We start from the raw sequence: 21,396 nt of genomic DNA, 5'->3' as shown, positions 1-21,396 counted from the left end.
GTACTGTACATCTGCACTCCAATGTCTATTACTTCAAAGATGCTAGGAACAGATGATTTTAGTCAGCAGAAAATGGTGGTAGCTGTGGTGATGGTGGTGTTAGTTGTGGTGATGGTGGTGGTACATGTGGTGGTGGTGGTAGTTGTGATGGTGGTGGTGGTGGTGGTGGTGGTAGTTGTGATGGTGGTGGTGGCGGTGGTAGTTGTGGTGGTTGGTGGTGGTGGTGGTGGTAGCTGTGGTGGTTGGTGGTGGTGGTGGTGGTAGCTGTGGTGGTGGTGGTTGTGGTGGTGATGGTGGTAACTAGCTGTTTGGAAATGGCTCTCATCTGGGTAAGTGTTTTGAGACCTGATAGAGTCACAAAGCAATTGTTCCAAAGCGAAGCAAGACTCAGAAACGGCTCTTGTAAATATCTAAAACACAGTCCTTAAATATAAAACTATATACTCCGTCTATCTATCTATCTATTGGCATAAGCCTTAATCCCGTAAGGGGTGGCCACAAACAAAGAACCTACATGTCGTCCTGTCCACCGCCATTTCACTGCACTGTTCCCAGCTCACACCCCCCTTCACTCATACTTCTCCACTCCATCCGTCCACCTCATCCTTGGCTTCCTCCTCCCGCCTCCCCCCTCCATCTCATTCACACTTTCCTCGACAGTCGTGAAGTCGCATATCTATATCTATATCTATCTATCTATCTATCTATCTATCTATATATATATATATATATATATATATATATATATATATATATATATATATATATATATATATACAGTGTACAGTATGTGTGTGTGTGTGTTTTCCTCCCCTGCCTCTTCCCTCCTAGCAGAGTGTGTGTGAGATGGAAAGGTTGAGAAGGGGGAGAAGTTAGGAACGGTGAGGCATGGTGAATGTGATAAGGAAGGGGGAAGGGAGACAGAAGGGGTGGAAAGAGAGAGAGAGAGAGAGAGAGAGAGAGAGAGAGAGAGAGAGAGAGAGAGAGAGAGAGAAGCAAAATCAGAAATAAAGTAAAAAAAAAAAAAAAGAACTGCAACCACATGAAAATGCGAATCATAGAAAACAAAATAATTTATTTTAAAAGTTAAAAAACAAGATAAAATTAAGAAAAAAAATAAAACACATGGAAGATGAAGATAGAAGGGAAAAGACAATGAAAGGAAAAGGAAGACAGAAAAGAACGAATCCGATCTAAAAGGCTTCTCTAAAGTACCACATGTGGGAGTTCAGAGAATTTTATGTCTATATGTATATCTATATCTATGCCTATCTATTTCTCTATCTCTGTCTATCTATAATCGTGTTTGGCTGTTAAAATTTGCGGGACTACCTAACTAATAGCCTTTCCATCAGAAAATCTTTACAAAGAACATTATCATTGTTTTCATTGTTTCCATACGGTTACTGACCCTACATTGACTTATTCTGGAAAATCGAAAAAATAATTTTTGCATATTTTCACGTAATCGTGGTTTCCGATAATTTTAACCGTTGCGTCCCAGGCGATCACCAAGATTTTTGTTTGGTATTTTTCTAATATCCCCTGGACTTGCCCCGACATAATGTAAATGAATTAGGTCGATATCTATTACCGTTCCCGTGAAAGAAACGAAAAAGTGCGCAGCATGCTCTCCAGTACAAGTTCCTCTAACTGTCAGCACCAAACTACATGAACATTACACACTACACTTCCTATTGAAAATATTACTAATAATGGCGTCCTATCACCAAGCCTCTGATTCCCCAAAGGAGGGGGTGGGGACCATCAAATCCCCCACCATCCGCCCCTCTCCCTGTGATGACCAAGTGAGCTGCCTGGAACCACAGTCTGACTCACTTCTTCATTTCTGCAACATTTACTTCCTTTCCTCTAACTTCCTGTTGAGTAACACCACTCCTCCTCTAAACTTAACCTTCTCTTCCTAACAGAGACTCAACTGTCTGAGATGACTGGTAGCAAACCCTTCTCTGTATCCTCCTACTTTCTCTACACTCATTTCAAAGCCAAAGGTGGCTGTCATGTATATGCAGGCAACAACATATCTTGCTCTCGTGTTCCTGATATTGAATCTTCTGAATTCTCTACTCTCTGACTGCGGATTTCCTGTCGTTCTGTGATAAATATGTCTGTGCCGTTTACTTATTCCCTAGTTCTACTGATTATGAAAAATTCTTCGACTGTCTTACTTCTGAGATAGAACACATCCTGTCAGTTCCTCGTTTCTCTGAACTCTCCACATTTGGCCATGTAGATAGGATGGAGAGTGACAGACTGACGAGGGGAGTGTATGTGAGTGAGGTGGAGAGGGGGGAGAGGGAGAAGGAGGCCTATGATGAGATGGAGGGATGGAGTGGAGAGGTATGTGGGAGAGGGGTGTGTGAGCTGGAAGCAGGGCAGTGAAATGGCGGGAGACAGGGCGACATGGAGGCGATTGTCTGTAGCCACCCATTACGGGATTAAGGCATCTGGCAATAGCTAGATAGATAGATAGACTCTGCTGTGCAGTTTTGGTTTCATAATATATAAATGAGATAAATTCGTTAGAAAATGACTGTACGAGAAAGAAAGAAATGATACATGATGTTCGGAACCTTCCATATGAAGACAGACAGAAAGGACTATTTTGAATCTTACTAGAAAGACGTAGAATATGGGAAGATGTAACTGAGGTGCTTAAGTGGATGCAGGTAATAAATGAGAAAGATGCAAGGTACTTTAAGTCAGCATATAGGATAGAACTCGAACTAATATTATCAGATTAGATAAATTCTGCTTTAGTATGGACATAGGAAGAAACTGATTTAGCAGTGGAGCAGTGGACGAATGGATTAAGCTGCCTAGTGATATAGTTGCTGCCCCCTCCATCGACAATTTCATTTTTTCCTTTCCACGTTTCGCTGTGATAGTCTCTTTATTTTCCTCCTGAACTTTCCTGTAATATTTCCCTGCAAGCTTTTCTATGCTACGAGGTGTTTCTTCGCACATTTTCCTGAAGGTTTCGGCTGGACGGTTTGGTGGGCGAGGGAGAACTTCATTGCCGTATTTGTCTTATTCTAGTAGTTTAGTTCCACTCTTGTAGGCGTTGCCTAGCAATGATCAACTGGCTGGCTTACTGCAGCTGCAGCTATCCATTCTGCCTATATATATATATATATATATATATATATATATATATATATATATATAAACGAGAGAGAGAGAGAGAGAGAGAGAGAGAGAGAGAGAGAGAGAGAGAGAGAGAGAGAGACTCATGGATATTCTTGCATTTTGTTTTTATGTATTTTACAACTTACATGCACTTACGAACACATGCCTCATACATATACATAAAAACACAGTACATATACAAATACATATACACATACGCATACACGTACACATACAAATACAGTCGCACACATATCGATACATTCATGCATTTTAATATACACATACTCACAGAAACACATAGACACATGCAAACCTAAAGATACAGAACATACATTCATACATTCATACCTACCACACACACACACACACACACACACACACACACACACACACACACACACACTCATAAATACATCCATATAAACACACACACAAGAAATCACACACACATAAACACACACACACACACACACACACACACACACACACACACACACACACTCATAAATACATCCATATAAACACACACACAAGAAATCACACGCACATAAACACAAACACACACACACACACACACACACACACACACACACACACATAAATACATCCATATAAACACACACACAAGAAATCACACACACACACACACACACACACACACACACACACACACACACACACAAAAAAACATCCATATAAACACACACACAAGAAATCACACACACATAAACACAAACACACACACACACACACACACACACACACACACACACACACACACACACACACACACACGCGCACACACACACACACTCATAAATACATCCATTTAAACACACATAAGATATCACACACACACACACACACACACACACACACTCATAAATACATCCATATAAACACACACATAAGAAATCACACACACATACACACACAAACACACACACACACAAAACACACACACACACACACACACACACACACACACACACACACACACACACACACAACCAAATTGTTATGCATTCATGGACGAACAGTAGTAAATTACCTTTCCAGCCTGAATATATTTACATTTTACAAGTGACATTCCCAGGTGACTGTATTCAGTCTTAGAGAGGCATTTCGAATTTGAATGGTTGGCCTTTTCTTACCCCCTGCATTACGAGAGGCACGTCCTAAGATGAATAAAATCGAATAAACATAAATAGGACATTGTTGGTACTGAAGCCTGCATTAGCACCATACAGTTGCCACAAATTGTTCCCTGTTCCAGCCTATAATTGATCCCGAGTCCTCTTACTCCACAGCACTTTGCTCCATCCACTCGACCATCACCACCTACGTGCGTGTATTTTACATGTTCGTCTGTATTTGTGTCTGTTGATGATGGCATTATGCCTCAGAAAATTTCTTCCTCTGCATGTACGCTTTAGCCGCAACACTTATTACTTCTCCCAAAAGTCACTCCCTCTTTAGCTCATCCTGCCGCTTTTTTTTTTTTTTTTTTTTTTTTTTTTTTTTTGTTCCTTCACCTCATTAAGCCTCACAAGTTATAAGGCATTTTCTTTCCACAGTGGGTTACATTCTAAAGTTGGGTATTTCTCTTGTTATCGGCCGCCTGTAAAAGGCGGAGCGATAATATTTTTGCCTGCCTCTGTGTGTGTGTGTGTGTGTGTGTGTGTGTGTGTTCCCATTATATTCATGAACGGCTTGAGCTATCAACATGAAACCTTCAGGGTATCAAGATATGGCCAAAAAAAAAATGGGCTTTCGAGGTCAAGGTCAAGGCCACCAAACTGACTGCCAAAGGTCAATAAGTTTTCATTGCCCGCATTAAACACCATTGTATTTCATGAACGGCTTGAGTTATCAACATAAAACCTTTAGGGTATCAAGATATGGCCTAATTCTTGGACTTGGCCAACAACATGTTCTGGTAGGCGTTTAGCATTCGATTACCGAATGATTTTCTTTCCTTGATTAGCCTTTTCTAATTGCTAATTCTGATTCTGAGCTCTGTACTTCACTCCTGTGTCTATATATAATTGATTTTGTTGACATATAATATCACTTACGTGGTTTTACAATACTTACTGCGCTTATAAATCAATGCATCATTCTTCTCTCTCTCTCTCTCTCTCTCTCTCTCTCTCTGTATATATATATATATATATATATATATATATATATATATATATATATAACGTAGGAGTAATGAACACATTCTTTCACATAAGAACAGGAGGAAAATGGACTTGGAGAAGTTCAGTTCGAGAAAGAAAGAATAAAACGACTTCATTGTAGCAGATAAGACTAACACGATCACAAATGTCGCAGTTAAGAAAGTAAATATTGGAAGTGACCATAAAATGGTGGGTTGCACAGCCAGATTCAATTTCAAAAGTGAAAGAAAGAAGCGAATAAAAATAAAATGATATGAACAATAAAAGTAAGCGAAAACAAATCGGCCTTTCAGTTAGAAATCACGAACAGTTTTCAGCCTCTGCACTGAATGTGACACTGATAATCTGAATGACAGACCAACAAAAGTGCAAAGAGAATCAGCGGATGTAATCGGGAAAGCTAATACAACCAAAGCCAATAAGTATGCATAAATGACCCTCGAGCTCTTGAAGAGAAGAAAGACGACAATAAAAACAAAGAAAGATGAAACAGAAAGAGCGGACTTAAATAAGCTTGTCAACAAGAGACAGAGAGAAGAAAAAAGAAAGGGAAACATGGATCAGATGAAAGAAACCATACTCTGAAACAGGTCCGAAGTAAAATGGCGCTAGGAAACCAGCAAATTATATTACTGAAAGACAAAAGCGGTGAAGGCATTGATCGCAGAGTTTGGACAGTGAAGAGAGTTGATGAATAATACCCAGAACTGTGTGCATCAAAGACAATAGTACCAGCAGGTAACCTGTCAGTTGGTACAAGTGAAATACCTGAGGTAAAACCAGACCAAGTAAACATTTCCCTGAAAAGGATAAAGAGGGAAGGCCCGAGGGGAAGATGGAATAACAGCAGATTTACTGTTGGATGCAGGAGTAAAAGTACTTAACAGGCTGTCTCACTGATTTACTCAGTGTATAAAGAAAAAGAAAATTCTCAAAACATGGTGCAATGCAGCATTATTATTATTTTTTTATTTTGCCTTACAAGAAAGGCGATTCAAAAGATCTAAGCAACTATCTACCCATTAGCTTGTTGCCAGTTATTTACAAACTCTTCAGTAAAGTCCTTGTGAACAGAATAACAAATCTGGAAGAAAAACAGCCTCGTGAGCAGGCAGGATTCTGAAACGGGTATTCGGCTACTTATCATCTGCACACAGTACACCAGAAAATTAAGAAATCTATCTGTCTATCTATCTATCTTTATATCTATCTATCTATCTATTGCAAGACGTCTCAATCCTGTAAGGGGCGGCCAGAAACAAAGCGCTTCCATGTCGCCGTGTCCAATGTCACTTCATTGCCTTCCTCCCAACTCACATCCCTCTCTCTCATATATCATTCCACTCCATCCATCCATCTCATCCCTGGCCTCCCCATTCTTTTTGCCTCCTCCACCTCACTCTCATACACTTTCCTCGTTAGTCTCTCACTCTCCATCCTCTCCACATGGCCAAACCACCTCAGTGTATTTCTACTAAAACTTCCTATCACATCCACACCACAGCACTCCTTCACTTCCTTATTTGTCAGTCTGTCTCTCCATTCGACTCCACATGCTCCTTTCAAATAACTCATTTCCACTGCTCCCACTCTTGACTTGTGTCCTTCCAACAACGTCCGAACTTCACTTCCATACGTTAGAGTAGGTATCACAATACTGTCATACAGTGACTTTTTTGCTTCAATGCTCACTTATCACTGCTTTCAAAGAACGAGCAACCTTTCTGCCCTGTTGTACTCTTTCAAGCACTTCACCCTCTAAACTTCTATCCTTATTCATCACACTACCCAAGTGCTTAAACGCACTCACATGTTCCACTTCCTTCTCATCCAGCCTCACTGTACATCAAGTGACTTCATTGATCTCAAAGATTATAACTTTACTCTTCCGTACATTCACCTTTAGATTCCGTTTCTTACACACGCTCCCAAATTCATTCACCAAGCCTTGCAGTTCCTCTTCGTCTTCACTTATCATCTGCAAACAACAGTACAGCAGTTTCCAGACACTGCCCCCTCTCATTAAGGTCGCGCCAACATCCACTGCCCTACCTTGTATATCGTTAATTTCCCCATCTATATACAAATTGAACAACCACGGAGACATGACACATCCCTGTTTCAGTCCAACATTCAGATAGAGAAATGCAGTCAGTTCACTATCCAAATGCACTGCAGCCTTAGGACCCTCGTGCATACTCTTCACGGCATTCAGCAACTTCCAATTTACTCCATATATCCTTAGCACTTTCCACATTCCTTGCCTATCCACCCTGTCATATGCTTTCTCCAAATCCATCAAGGCAGCGTACAACTTCTTTTCCTTTTCTAGAAACTTTTCCACTAATGATCTAAGAATGAATATCTGATCTACACAACCTCTTCCCTTCTTAAAACCTCCCTGTTCTTCACCAAGTAATTCCTCTGTTATTTCCATTAATTGGACAATAAGTACCCTACCATATAATTTTCCTATTACACCAAGAAGACAAATGCCTCTATGATTACCACAGGCTTTTTTTTTTCCCCTTTTCCATTGTGCAGGGGAATAGTTATACCTGATTTCCAATACTGCGGGTCTCTACCTTCCACTCAGGCCAATCTGCACATTTTCAAATATCCATTCCATTACTATCTCTCCCCCATGCGTCAGCATTTCACCACACACTCCGTCAATTCCTGGGGCTTTCCCCATTTTGACTTTCCTCATTGCCTTCACTACTTCCATCCTACTGGTTCCTTCCTTTCTTCATACCTCCTTCTTCCTTCCAGCCATTCCACAGCCACTTATTCTCGCATTACTTTCATTCTCTATGTTCAACAATTCTTTAAAGTGTTCTCTTCATCTGCTCACTTTTTCTCCCTTCTCCACTTGTCATCTACCATTTTTATCTTTCACTCCCCAACTAACTTCTTTAACCTCCTGTCTAACTCTCTTTACATCTTTCCAGAACATTTTCTTACATTCGCTCCACTTTACACTCAAATTCCTTCCAAATTCCTCATCCACACTCTTCTTATTGTCTCTTAATCTACTTTTCACTTCTCTCTTCCTTTCTACATATAACTCTTCCTTCTGTATCTCAACTTCTCCACGCCCCTGTTTCTCATCCACTCACTATATGCTTTCTTCTTTTGCACCACAGCCTTTCTCACCTCTTCATTCCACCATGCTGTTCCATGCACTCCTTTTCTTCTTCTTCACTCCATTCACCACCTCACATGCTGCATAGATTTCTTCCGTGAATATCTTGCACACACCGTCCACATCCCCCGTCTGCTCCAAATCATATTTACTCAGTCGCTCCTCCACTTCTGTTTTATATTCTGCCTTTTTTTCCATCCCCTTGCAACCTTTCTACCTTCCTTGTATGTACTACTTCCTCCTGTCCTTCCCCTCTCCTCGTCTTCCATTTCATTTGGACCTTGATTTTCACCACCACCAAGTGATGGTCAGAAAGTCAACTCCTCCAACCTCTGTATGCTCTTGCATCCATTACACACCTTCTCATTCTGTCATCCACACACACATAATAATCACTGCCTTCCGTTCATTCAGGTCACTACCTTCCCTTCTCATCACTCGGCACGTATACCTGTGGATCATTTTGTGTCTGAAGAGGGTACTGGCTATCACCAACCTCCTCCCTGCACAAATGTTCACTAGAGCACTGCCATTCTCATCCACTTCTGCAGGCACACCCCACTCACCGACTACTCCATCCACCTTCACATTTCCTAGTTTTCCCTTCATATCTTCTAATCAAAAACACTCTCTCATTCCCTTCAAACTTTTCAATGCACACTTACACACTTGTCCAGAACTCTTATTTCACTCTACTTGCACGATCTTGTGTTGGCGCATACACACACACAATCACGCACTTTCAATCTTACCCACACAATCCTTGGGCCGACGGATCCATACTATCTTATATTCTCCTTCCATCTCTTGCACACAACAATACAAAGTCCTTCTCTTCCGTCTCATTCTCATCTACTCCTGCACATATATCCCGTCCATACTCCCATTCTCTGTCTCACTTCTCCATTTTGTCTCAGCTATTCCACAGGCATCCACTTCTGCATCCTCAAGCACTTGGACAATCTCTCTTTCGCCTCATTATTCGCAGGCTACAGAATATAATAAGCCACTGTGCTTTGGTTTTGTTTATGAACAGGCTTTCGACTCAGTGGAGCGCATAGCAGTTATAAATTCATGGTGGGAACAAGGAGTGAACGAGAACGTTGTAAAACTGCTATAAGACATATATAAAGAGGGAACTGCTATAGTCAAATTACATAAAGACTTGGAAAAAATTAAGAATGACAAGGGCGTGCGCCAGGAAGACAATTTCACTAAAATTATTTACAGCATCCCTAGAAAGTATTTTCAGGAAGGTACACTGGAAAAACAAAGGAGTAAACATAGATGAAGAAAACCTAAACCATTTAACTTTTACAGATGACATTATCCTAATCTCAGAAATAGCAGAGACATTCCAAGAATTGTTAAATGACCTGAACAGAGAAGGTCTCCAAGTAGGGCTAAAAATGAACCTGAGTAAAACTAATGTTTAACCCAAATACAGCAAAGAGCGTCATCAGAATAGGGTAAGAAATTATTGATGTCGAGAAGTACAATTACTTAGGGGAAATACCAACACTAACAAAAGACCATGAGAGCGAAATAAGAAGACGCATTACAATTGGATGGAAAGCTTTCGGTAAACACAAATACATCATGAAAAGTAGCTTGTCAGTATGTATGAAATGAAAAGTATATAACGAATGTATGATCCCAGCTATGACGTACGATTGCTGGACCTGGAAACTGACAAAATCGATGAAAAATCAACTAATCCTTTGTCAAAGAGTAATAGAAGAGTTAATGTTGGGAATATCTCTAAAAGGCAGGAAGACGGCAACTTAGGTGAGAGCAGACTAAAGTCAGAGACATTATAGAAGTTATAAAAGAACAGATATGATAGTGAGGAGGTCGTGTAGCATGAATAAGAGATAACCGATGAAGGAAGAGGCTGACTGACTGGACATAAGAGATAGTAAGTGTAGTAGGAAAAGGCCAGACAAGAAGTGGAGAGATGCGAGAGAAGTCTGTAGGAAAAATGTGGCAGAGATTGGGTCAGTCAAGGAATTCGTGGAAAAGGTTGAAGGAGGCCTTTGTTCAGCAATGGACTTGCAATGGCTGATGATATATATATATATATATATATATATATATATATATATATATATCTTTATATCTATATCGTTATCTATATCTATCTATCTATCTATCTATCTATCTATATATATATATATATATCTTTATATCTATATCGTTATCTATATCTATCTATCTATCTATCTATCTATCTATCTATATCTATATCTATCTATCTATCTATAATATATATATATATATATATATATATATATATATATATATATATATATATATACATAGTAGGCTGGGAAGGGTAACAAGAAGCATCTAGGCTGCACTTTATTTTTGCTAGCTACATTTTGCCAATTCTTTGAGCATCATCAAGCTAAAAAATACATATATTATTGAACTCAAAACACACAAGTAAAATTACAGTCATGAACATATTCCTCAAAACCTGGAATGTTAATCTTTACAGAACAAGATTAGTAGGCTACTTCTTCAGAACTAGATTAAGTCACACGAGAAATCTACATATAAAGTTACACTGTTATATAGTCTGAACGAACCTGGCTGCGTGTGTATCTCATGACGGTTGCTTGAAGAATGACACGGGCGTTACTCTCAGCAGTGTACAACGAATTCAATTAGAAAATCCTTTTGACATACATCTCTCCTATCTCAATAATAGCAGACTTCTTTAGTTTCCCTTTAGTGCCCACGTTTGTTTACACTGTCCACGGCGTCACAAATGGAGGCCACCAATAAGTACCAGTATTTTAGCCACGTGTGCAGGCACTAGGTTAGGACCGGGTTTGTATAGGCACTAGGTTAGGACCGGGAGGTGACCGGAACTTCTCAATGACATTATATTAGGCTTATAATGTAAAGAATTTATCTAATCTCTCTACAGACTACTGAGACAACACATACCTCATCTAACAATTGCTTATAATGTCAGATTGCAAACTGACCCTAATTTCTATCTGCATTGCTTACAAAACTAGTATTTAGATCCTGTGAAGCTTCTGCGTTGCTCCAGGAAATGCCGGCACTTCATTGTGTAAGCTGGGGACAGGCCAAGTTTACTTGTTAGGGGGATTGTGTGGTGGCTGTTGTGAAGGACAGAGAGAGAGAGAGAGAGAGAGAGAGAGAGAGAGAGAGAGAGAGAGAATTCTGCATGTAATTGTGTGTGTGTGTGTGTGTGTGTGTGTGTGTGTGTGTATCTTGACAGCGATATAAAAGAGTTACACTAATACTGAACACATGAATAAATAAGAGAGAAATTTAATATTATTAGTAAATTCCCCCAAACAATGGGAAACGGAATGAATTACTTCTGGGAAACAATAAATACAATAAATTAACGGCAAGGGAGACTGACTAGGAGAGTCCATGAGACGGAGAAAGCTGGGAGAAAGGGTAGACAGAGGGATGGTGCTGTGTCGTGCGAGAAGGGGGGGGGGGGTTGATGTGTAGGGACAAAATAATGGAGGTCCTTTAGTTGCAATCAGTACTTGCTGGACATAGAGAATTATATGAAAAGGTAACATACATTCATACATGGATACATACATATATACAAACATATATGCATATACGCACTAAATGCTCTCAACTCTCCATCTCTGATTCTTCCCATTCCATCTGAAACCTTGCCATAAACCTTTCTAACAACTTTACTTCATCATCCTTCCCTCCTCTTTTCCGTTCAGATGACTCTGTAGCTGTTTCTTCTACTGATAAAGCAGAACTCTTCGCTCAGACCTTCTCCTTCAATTCCACCTCAAATGATTCCTGTGTTGTTCCTCCATCACTTTCCCCCTCTGACTACCTTATGACTGACATTAAAATTTCTTCGATTAATATGTTTTCTGCCAACACTGGCCTCAATACTGACAAGGCATTTGGACCTGATGGGGTCCCTCCTATTGTCTTCAAGAATTGTGCTTCTGTGTTTACACCCTGCCTTGGTAAACTTTTTCACCTGTTTGTCAAATTGTTCCTCCCCTTCATGCTGGAAGTTAGTTCTCATTCAGCTTGTCCCAAAGACGGGTGACCATTCCCAGCCCTCTAACTATCGTCCAGTTGCTTTAACATATTGTATGTCTGAAAGTTTTTGAATTTGTTAAAAGAAAATAATGTTACAGCTCTTTACCTATCATAACCTTTCCGATCGTCAGTATCGGTTCTGCCACGAACTCTCCACTAGCTACTGTATCTTCTCACCTTCCTTTCAGACTCATGGTTATCATCCTTTCGGGACTTTGGCGAAAGCTTTGCCATTGCACTTAACATCTCAAAGACTTTGGGTCGAAACAGCCCACCTACAGCTTCTATCCTTCTATCTGTGCCAACATCACTAGCGTCCTTTCTGGTCATTCCATAGCTGTTGTTGTTCACGGCTACCTTTCTTCTCCCACGGCTATCAATAGTGGTGTTTCCCAGGCCTCAGTCCTATCTCCAACTCTCTTCCTTCTATTCATCGGTGACTTTCTAAGATGTGCATCTAACCCTATTCACTCAAACGCTGATGACTCACCCTTCACCTTTCCATTCGTTTCCCACAGCGTCCATCTCAGAAGTTACTGTAACAAACAAGGGATGAGGCTATGGCACACGTAATGCCTGACTTGGCTCATACTTCTGATTGGGGAGTACGTACCAAAATGCTGATGAAGTTCAGCTATAGTCACACGGACAATTAGACCTTCACTATCTTATTCAAAGCTATTTACAATGTCCCGCTAACCTTCGTCGGTGTCGTGAAATCAGGTCGCAAAAAAATATCGTTCTGTTCTTCCCCTCTTTCATCAGTCATAGTACCAAACAAAAAGGTGTGCATGAAAGTGTTATTCACCAAAACCTTCCTGAAGAACCGCTGATGTTTCTTTTCATGCGTAGAGCAGCGGTGGGTGAACAGCGTAAGAAAATTCTGTAGCACTGAAGACTCCTTAGAATATGTAAAACTCCGAGGGTTCCTGTTGTCCCATTTCAAGCGAGAATTTTGCTTACTCTATCAGTACTCGGTATAGCTAACGTGGATTTGTTAGTTTGCTTCAATAACAAGGTCAAACAGAAAACATTATTATCGTCTAAAATGGGTGTTAAAATGTAAGGAGGGAAAAGGTGCAGAAACAAGACATGAAAAAAAGCACAGAAACAAGACGGCATTTTGAAAGGGAGTTGGTTTAGTGTTCTCTACCCATTACTACATTCCACCAGCTACCGACGTTTTGCGGGTACAGTATGGAATGTAGTAATGGGTACAAAACTCATAATTTCCTTCCATCCCAAGTGCTCTTTTGTTTTTGTGTGTGTGTTTTTTTTCGTCTCTTGTTTCGCATTTTTTCCATCCCTGCAGCTTAACAACCATTTTACAATAAACTTTTCTGGTTCCTCGTCAGTTTACTAATATTGAGAAGATGCTCAATATTCTTTATAAAAAAAAAATAATAATCTTCAGTATTCTCGGGTTACACATTTCCTTACGTCGCTCATATCTAGAATGTTATGATCACTTATGTTTTGATTTTTTAATACTTGCTACAAAGAAGGTGCCTAATAAGTTGAGAGCAGTTTTACACACACACACACACACACACACACACACACACACACACACACACAGTAGTGAACAACCTTTATATAATTAATATAATTAATATAATTAATGGTGGGTTACTGAAGCTTTCAAATAATTTTATTTAGTTTAGGGGAGCCTCTACTAGTGAGGTGGACAATGACGGCTGTATTTAACTCCTGTAGCTCAAAAAGTTATAAACGCAGAACCAAAGCAGTTAGTATTTCCTGGATATCACACATTTCGCTTCGAATATCCTGTTTTGTATATTATTCATGTTAACTTCAGTCGATTTTACTATACTCGATATATCCTCCTCCTCCTCATCATCATCATCTAGACCTCCATTCTCACGCCAGGGTAGGGTGAGGTACAGTCCACAGAGCCAAATAAAAGTAACAGAATGAGATACTAACCAAAAAGTGTATAACTGAATGAGCCACACTCCCATTCATTCACCATTCAAAAGCCCGGAATCCTGGCTCCAACTCAAAGGTAATAGAAAAGAAGTACCGGTAGCTTCACACTCACTTCTCTGACAGAGTCGATCCGACGACTGTGAAGTTAAAAAGGGAGTGCAAAACTCTAATCATACACTCCTCCGCACAAAATTTATCAAACTAACTCGATTACTTGTCAGTTCCTTAGCCTCGTTAGTTTCAATACTCCCCCAAAGGGGGGGGGCCATAAATGCCCCTACCTTCCGCCCCTCTCCCGGTGACGACACAACGAGCTGCCTGGAACCACTCTCTGACTCACTTCTTCTTCATTTCTGCAACATTCGCTGCCTTTCCTCTAGCTTTCCCTCCGTTCAGCACCACCTCTTCTCCTCTAAACCTCACCTTCTCTTCTTAACTGAGACTCAGCTGTCTGAGGCAACTGATAGCAAACCCTTTTCTGTATCCTCCTACTTTCTCTATACTCATTTCAAAGCCAAAGATGGCTGTTGTGTACAGTATACTGTATGTACTGAACGACTTATCTTGTTCTCATTTTCCTGAACTTGATGCTTCTGAATTCACTACTCTCTGGCTTCGGCTTTCCTATCAGTCTCTGACTAAATACCTGTATATCTGTGCTGTTTACTTATCCGCTAATTCTACTAACTATGAAAATTTTTTCGACTATCTTACTTCTACGATGGAACACATCCCATCCATTTCTCCTTTCTCTGAAATTTCCATTCTAGGAGATTTCACTGTTCACCATAACCTTCGGCTCTTTCCTCCTTTCACTGATCCACCTGGAGAAGAAGCTAACATCTTTTCTATCCTTAATGATCTAGTACAAGGTAGGTAGTGGCGACCATCATCCACTCACTCGATGTAGTGCTGCCTACTTCTTCCTTAGTCTGTATCATTCTTTTTCTGTGCCTGCCCTCCTCTCTTCCTATTTCTCCCATCTTCCCTGTCACTTCTTATTGCTTTTCTTTCCTTTACAGGTGGCTTTACATTGAGTGACAAGCCAAATGGTTTCCTGTAAGCCAAGGAACCATTTACAAAGCAGGGTGGTAACCATATAACCAAACCATATGTGCTCCCTACGTGTCATCAAGTGTGTTGGTGGAGGGTTAGTGCCAATCCCCGTAAAACAAATAACTCAAAGTCAAATGGCTACCCCTTATGGAATTATGGCATTTGGCAATAGATAGATAGATAGAATGACCTAGTGCAGCTTGTACAGCACCCTACCAGTATCCCTGACTGCCTTAGAGAGAACTCCAACATACTTGACCTCTTCCTTACAACTAATCCTTTACCTTACACTGTTAATCACTCCTCTCCGTTGAGCTCCTCCGATCACAACCTTATTCTCTTAACCTGTCCTGTCGCTCCGGTACGGCCTATGGACCCTCCAAAGGAACGTTGGTTGTGGCACTTTGGAGCAGCAGATTGGGAGGCCATCAGGCTGTACTTTTTTCATTTTCCCTGGAATGATTATTGCTTCCATGGCCGGGAGCCATCTGAGTGTGCCTTGCGCATTAAGTGAGTTATTCTCTCGGGCATGGAAGCATACACTCCCATCTCATATCTTTTGACTAATGCAATAAAGTCTTGGTTTAATCACGCTTGTTCTAATGATGTCAACAACAATGAGAGGGCCTATAAAAGGTACAGGAGCCAACCCACCCCTGAATCATATCTTTTTTTATGTTTCTGCCTGGAATTGTGCTAAGTCTGTTCTTTGCTTCGCTAAAAATAACTTCATCAGCACTAAATGCTCTCAACTCTCCAACTCGAATTCTTCCTGCTCCTTCTGGCACCTTGCCAAAAACCTTTCTATCAACTTTACCTCATCATCCTTCCCTCCTCTTTTCTACTCTGATGGCTCTGTTGCTATTTCTTTTACTGATAAAGCAGAGCTCTTCACGCAGACTTTGTCCTCCAATTCCACCTTAGACGATTCCGGTGCTGTTCCTCCATCACTTCCCCCATATGGCTTCCTCATGGCTGACATTAAAATTTCTTCAGCTGATCTCTTTTCTCCCATCACTGGCCTCAATACTAATAAGGCATATGGGCCTGATGGGGTCCCTCCTGTTGTCCACAAGAACTGTGCTTCTGTGCTTACACCCTGCCTAGGTAAACTCTCTCGCCTTTGTCTAGCAACTTGTACCTTTTCTTGCTGGACGTTTGCTCCCATTCAGCCAGTCCTAAAGAAGGGTTACCACTCCCAACCCTATAGCTATCGTCCAATTGCTTTAACATCCTGAGTTTCAAAAGTTTTCGAGTCTATTCATAACAGAAAAATATTAAAGCATCTTTCCTATCATAATCTTTCTGATCGTCAGTATGGGTTCCGTCAGGGACGCTCCACTGGCGATCTGCTCACCTGTCTTTCAGATTCCTGGTCATCCTCCTTTCGGGACTTTGGCGGAAGCTTTGCCATTGCACTTGACATATCAAAGGCTTTCGATCGAGTCTGGCATAAATCTTTAATTTCCAAACTGCCCTCGTACGGTTTCTATCCATCTGTCTGTGCCTTCATCTACAGCTTCCTTTCTGGTCGTTCTATAGCCGCTGTTGTAGACGGTCATCGTTCGTCACTAAGATCTACCAATAGTGGTGTTCCTTAGGACTCTGTCCTATCACCAACTCTCTTCCTTTTATTTATCAATGACCTTCTAAGCTGTACATCTAACCCTATCCACTCATACGCTGATGATTCCACCCTTCACCTTTCCATTCGGTTCCTGCAACGTCCATCTCACCAGTTACTTCAACAAACAAGGGATGAGGCTATGGCACACCTAATGACTAACTTGGCTCATCTTTGACTGGGGTAAAGATAATCTTTTTGTTTTCAGTGCATCAAAAACTCAGTTCTTACACCTATCAACCCAACATAATCTTCCACAGGAGTACCCACTAATGTTTAATAATATCCATCTTAATTCTGCATCGTCCTTAAACATACTTGGGGTTTCATTCGCTCGGGACTTAACTTGGAAAGATCATATTACATCTCTTGTAAAATCTGCATCCAAGAGAGTAGGTGTGCTAACCCAACTCCATTCCTTCTTTACCGCAGCACAACAACTCTTCTCCTCTTACTGGCTCCCTTCAACCTGTCTCTTCGCCGCATTGCTGCGTCTTTATTTACTTTCTATCGCTACTTCAATGGTCACTACTTCTCTGAACTGTCTGCTTGAATCCCCCCACCTCCACGACGGGTGCGTGGCACCCGTCTAGCAGCAAACTCTCATCTCTTTTCTGTCCAACTCTCTAATGCAAGAGTTAACCTTTACTCCCAGTCCTTCATTTATGCAACAGGTCAGCTGTGGAACTGTCTCACTCTGTCTGTATTTCCTACTTCCTATGATCTCCAATCTCCAGTCTTTCAAACGCAGTGTGTTCAGGTATCTCGAAATGAACGGATCTTGAATTTGGCTCTCTTTCGCATTGCTTTTGTTTTTTTCTTGGAAGGAACGATTTGCGAGCTCCTGGCCTTTGGTTCTTTCTTATATCCACCTACCACGTCTCCTCTCACCTTCAACTTCGCTCAGATGTACCCCTTTCACTACTCTATTCGCACCCGTTTTCTCCACATGCCCATGCCATCAAAGCACACTCTCATCAGCTTTCGTGTTCACAGACATTATTCTGCATCTTTCATGAATCACATTAATCGTTATCATATTCACTCTCTGTACTCCACACAGATTTCTCAACGGTCCAATCTGCACTGCTTATACTTTTCGTTTTCAAGCCACACCATAGTCTCTCACCTGTATGTTACAAAAGGCACTAAAAATCCTTTATGTCAACTTCTCACAGCCGCCAAACTCATACCTCTGTTTCATATCAAGGCCTTCGTAGCACTAACCACTTTTGTTCCCGGTGCGACTCCACTTCCCACTTCCTTTGCACATTTACCACTGTTTTCTATCAGTGCACCGATGTACTTAAAACTTCCTCACCAGTTAAGTCTATCTCCATTCATCGCATCGTCACCCTGGGAATCACCTTCTCTCTCAACAACTGTCACTTAATCTACATTTACCTACAAGACACAGTGCTCACAAACATCTACAATTCCCTGCACCAGTCTACAAAGGTTGTCCGCTGTTTGCAGCTAGCACTGCATCGTATACATCACACAGATCTGAAATACTCCATCCTTCATCATTCATTACCAACGCCATCCCTCCCTCCATTACTCATACTTTTACCTCTCATAACATCATCCACATATACACCGAACAACCACGTGGACATCACGCAACAATGTCTCACGCTAACACTGATCCTAAGTCATTCACTCTGATGACCACATAACCTTACGCATGTTTCACTACCTTTCCCAAGGATCTTGACAGCATACCAGCTTACGATCTATACCATACATCAGCTAAACTCTTCACAGCACTTCTCTGCTTACCATGTTGTATGCTTTTTCCATCTTCATCTATACCATACATTAGCAAAACCCTTCACAACACCTCTCTGTTTACCTTGTTGTACGCTTTTTCTATCTTCATAAATGCCATGAACACCTAACACTCGTCAACTGCATCCTTAACTATCGGTCTCATTGCAAATACATAAGCCACACATCATCTACCACTCTTAAAGCCACTCTGTTCGTCACTCACCAAATAATCTGATATATCCTTTACTCTGTGATAATTCTTCCATATACCTTTCCTACAACACTCAACAGATATTTGCCACGATAATTTTTGCACTCACTTTGCTCTCCTTCAAGCTTGTACAAGGGTACCATCAGAACCATTTTCGTACCCTGCTGGTAAAGTTTCACTCATCCATGCCTTATTACATATCTCAAACAAACACTTCATTCCACTCTCTTCACTATACTGAATACAGTTCAGCAACCCTCGCTGCATTCCCATTCTTCAGTCACATCACAACATTCTTCACTTTTGCCAGTGTTACGTTTCCCAGCACTGTATTCCATCTTTGCACACCGCCAAAACCAACATGTTTACAACTGCTCTTCTCTTTCCATTCCCATTCTCCAGCCTTTCGAAATATTCTTTTCATCTGCTCCTTTCTTTGCTTCTAGTGGTTAGTCTCCTCACACTTTCATCCCTCACACTTTTACACTTCCCTTCTCTTTCACTAATACAGTTTCGGACATCTATATTTATGAAAAAAAAAAATCACTTCACGTTTTGACCGTGTATGAAGAATATGGTGTTATACTCCAGCATACGACGGACGATTATATTCAGCTGATAGATATACTGTGAGGAGTAGGTGCTGATGTTGTGGGAAGAATATAAAAGAAACACTCTGAGGTCGTTCTGCTGTATGGAGCGAAAGGAGAGTGACTCAGACTCGGGGTACGTACTAGACAGTGGTGGCTGGAGGAGAGGGAGCCCTGAAACGAGTTGAAGAGATTTGGTGCGAGATTATATCATTAAAGGAAAGTTCTCTCTCTCTCTCTCTCTCTCTCTCTCTCTCTCTCTCTCTCTCTCTCTCTCTCCCAGACACAACAGCCTCACAAGGACTCTTCATCTGTTATTGCATTCTGATATTTGCCTGCGTCACTCCGACGGGGTCACCTAAATTGATTTACCCTCTGTTGATGAGGACAACTCCTATATTCTATTCCAGTTGACCCAAAACAGTTGTATTCATGTAAGAGTGAGTCACAGGAGCCTGAAAAACTAAAATCGGCTGGAGGTAACAAAAGAAAAAAAAAAGAAAAAAAAAAAGAAAAAGAACAAATACAACGTCAATATACTGAATGGTTTAATGGAGATTGTTCCTAGTCCTCTCCGCTACCATGAATATCTTCCTTGTTAAATTATCTGCCGTAGTTAGTATTAAAAATATCATTCGTAATTTTACAATGTGAAATCTACCAGAAGAATTTTACTTACATTGGGAAAAGTTGGTTATCAAGGTGACATCAGTTTCGACCCGACTTGGACCCTTTTTCAGAGTTGGAGGGAGAGCACGTATGCATAGCAAGAAGGAGAGGGAGGAGTGGGATGTAGCGTGGTGTGAGATGTAATTCATCCATTTGAACGAATTACGGCACCGCAATTTCGAGACACGGGATGTAAAGTATTGACGCTGATATGTGTGTGTGTGTGTGTGTGTGTGTGTGTGTGTGTGTGTGTGTGTGTGTGTGTGTGTGTGTGTGTGTGTGTGTGTGTGTGTGTGTGTGTGTGATCGGTGGTGGTGTGTGATTGTGGCCGTGTGACCGTTATTTCATGCAGGAACGATGGACCCACTGAATTAAAGCTGTGAAAATTTCACTGGCAACTTAAGCTAAGAAGAGTCAACTTTACTGGCGGGGCAACTCTAGTATTCAGCTCCGGCTAGCAGCAGGTGATTTAATTAAGCTGAAAGTAGTTGGGGCCTGAGAATGTCAGTACTGGAACACTATTAGTCCTCTCATGTTCAGGAAAATCAGGTTTTCTATTGCAGCTAACACCAGACGATTTTAGTAAGCTGAGGGTAAGCAGACGTCAGACGAGCATTAGTTTTAATTCTGACACAAATAACTCACTCATGGTCGTGACAACTGTAATGTTCTACTCCAGCTAATGTCAAAAGATTAGATTCAGCTGAAAGTGAGTCACAGGAGCTGAAGTTGTTGGTTTCGAGATGGCTGAACATACTGAGGGTAAAGAATCAGCGGATAAATAAGTGAGAAGATATATTAACTCCCTGATTCCTATCACGACTTGTACAAATTTTCATTCAGTTTTGGAGCGTCTTTTCGAACCTTAGGAGTTAGGAATGACTCCCTTACGAGTACAATTAGCTGGCTCTACCAAGCTAGTCGCTCTCCACTCAGGGAAGATCAACTGGTTCCTCTTGCTGTAA

The sequence above is a fragment of the Coenobita brevimanus genome, chromosome 57, assembly GCF_032717465.1.
Source record: "Coenobita brevimanus isolate Jiangsu-jjx chromosome 57, ASM3271746v2, whole genome shotgun sequence".
Taxonomy (NCBI): Eukaryota; Metazoa; Arthropoda; class Malacostraca; order Decapoda; family Coenobitidae; genus Coenobita; species Coenobita brevimanus.
The sequence above is the reverse complement of the archived record's forward strand: the minus strand, read 5'-3'. Positions refer to the sequence as shown.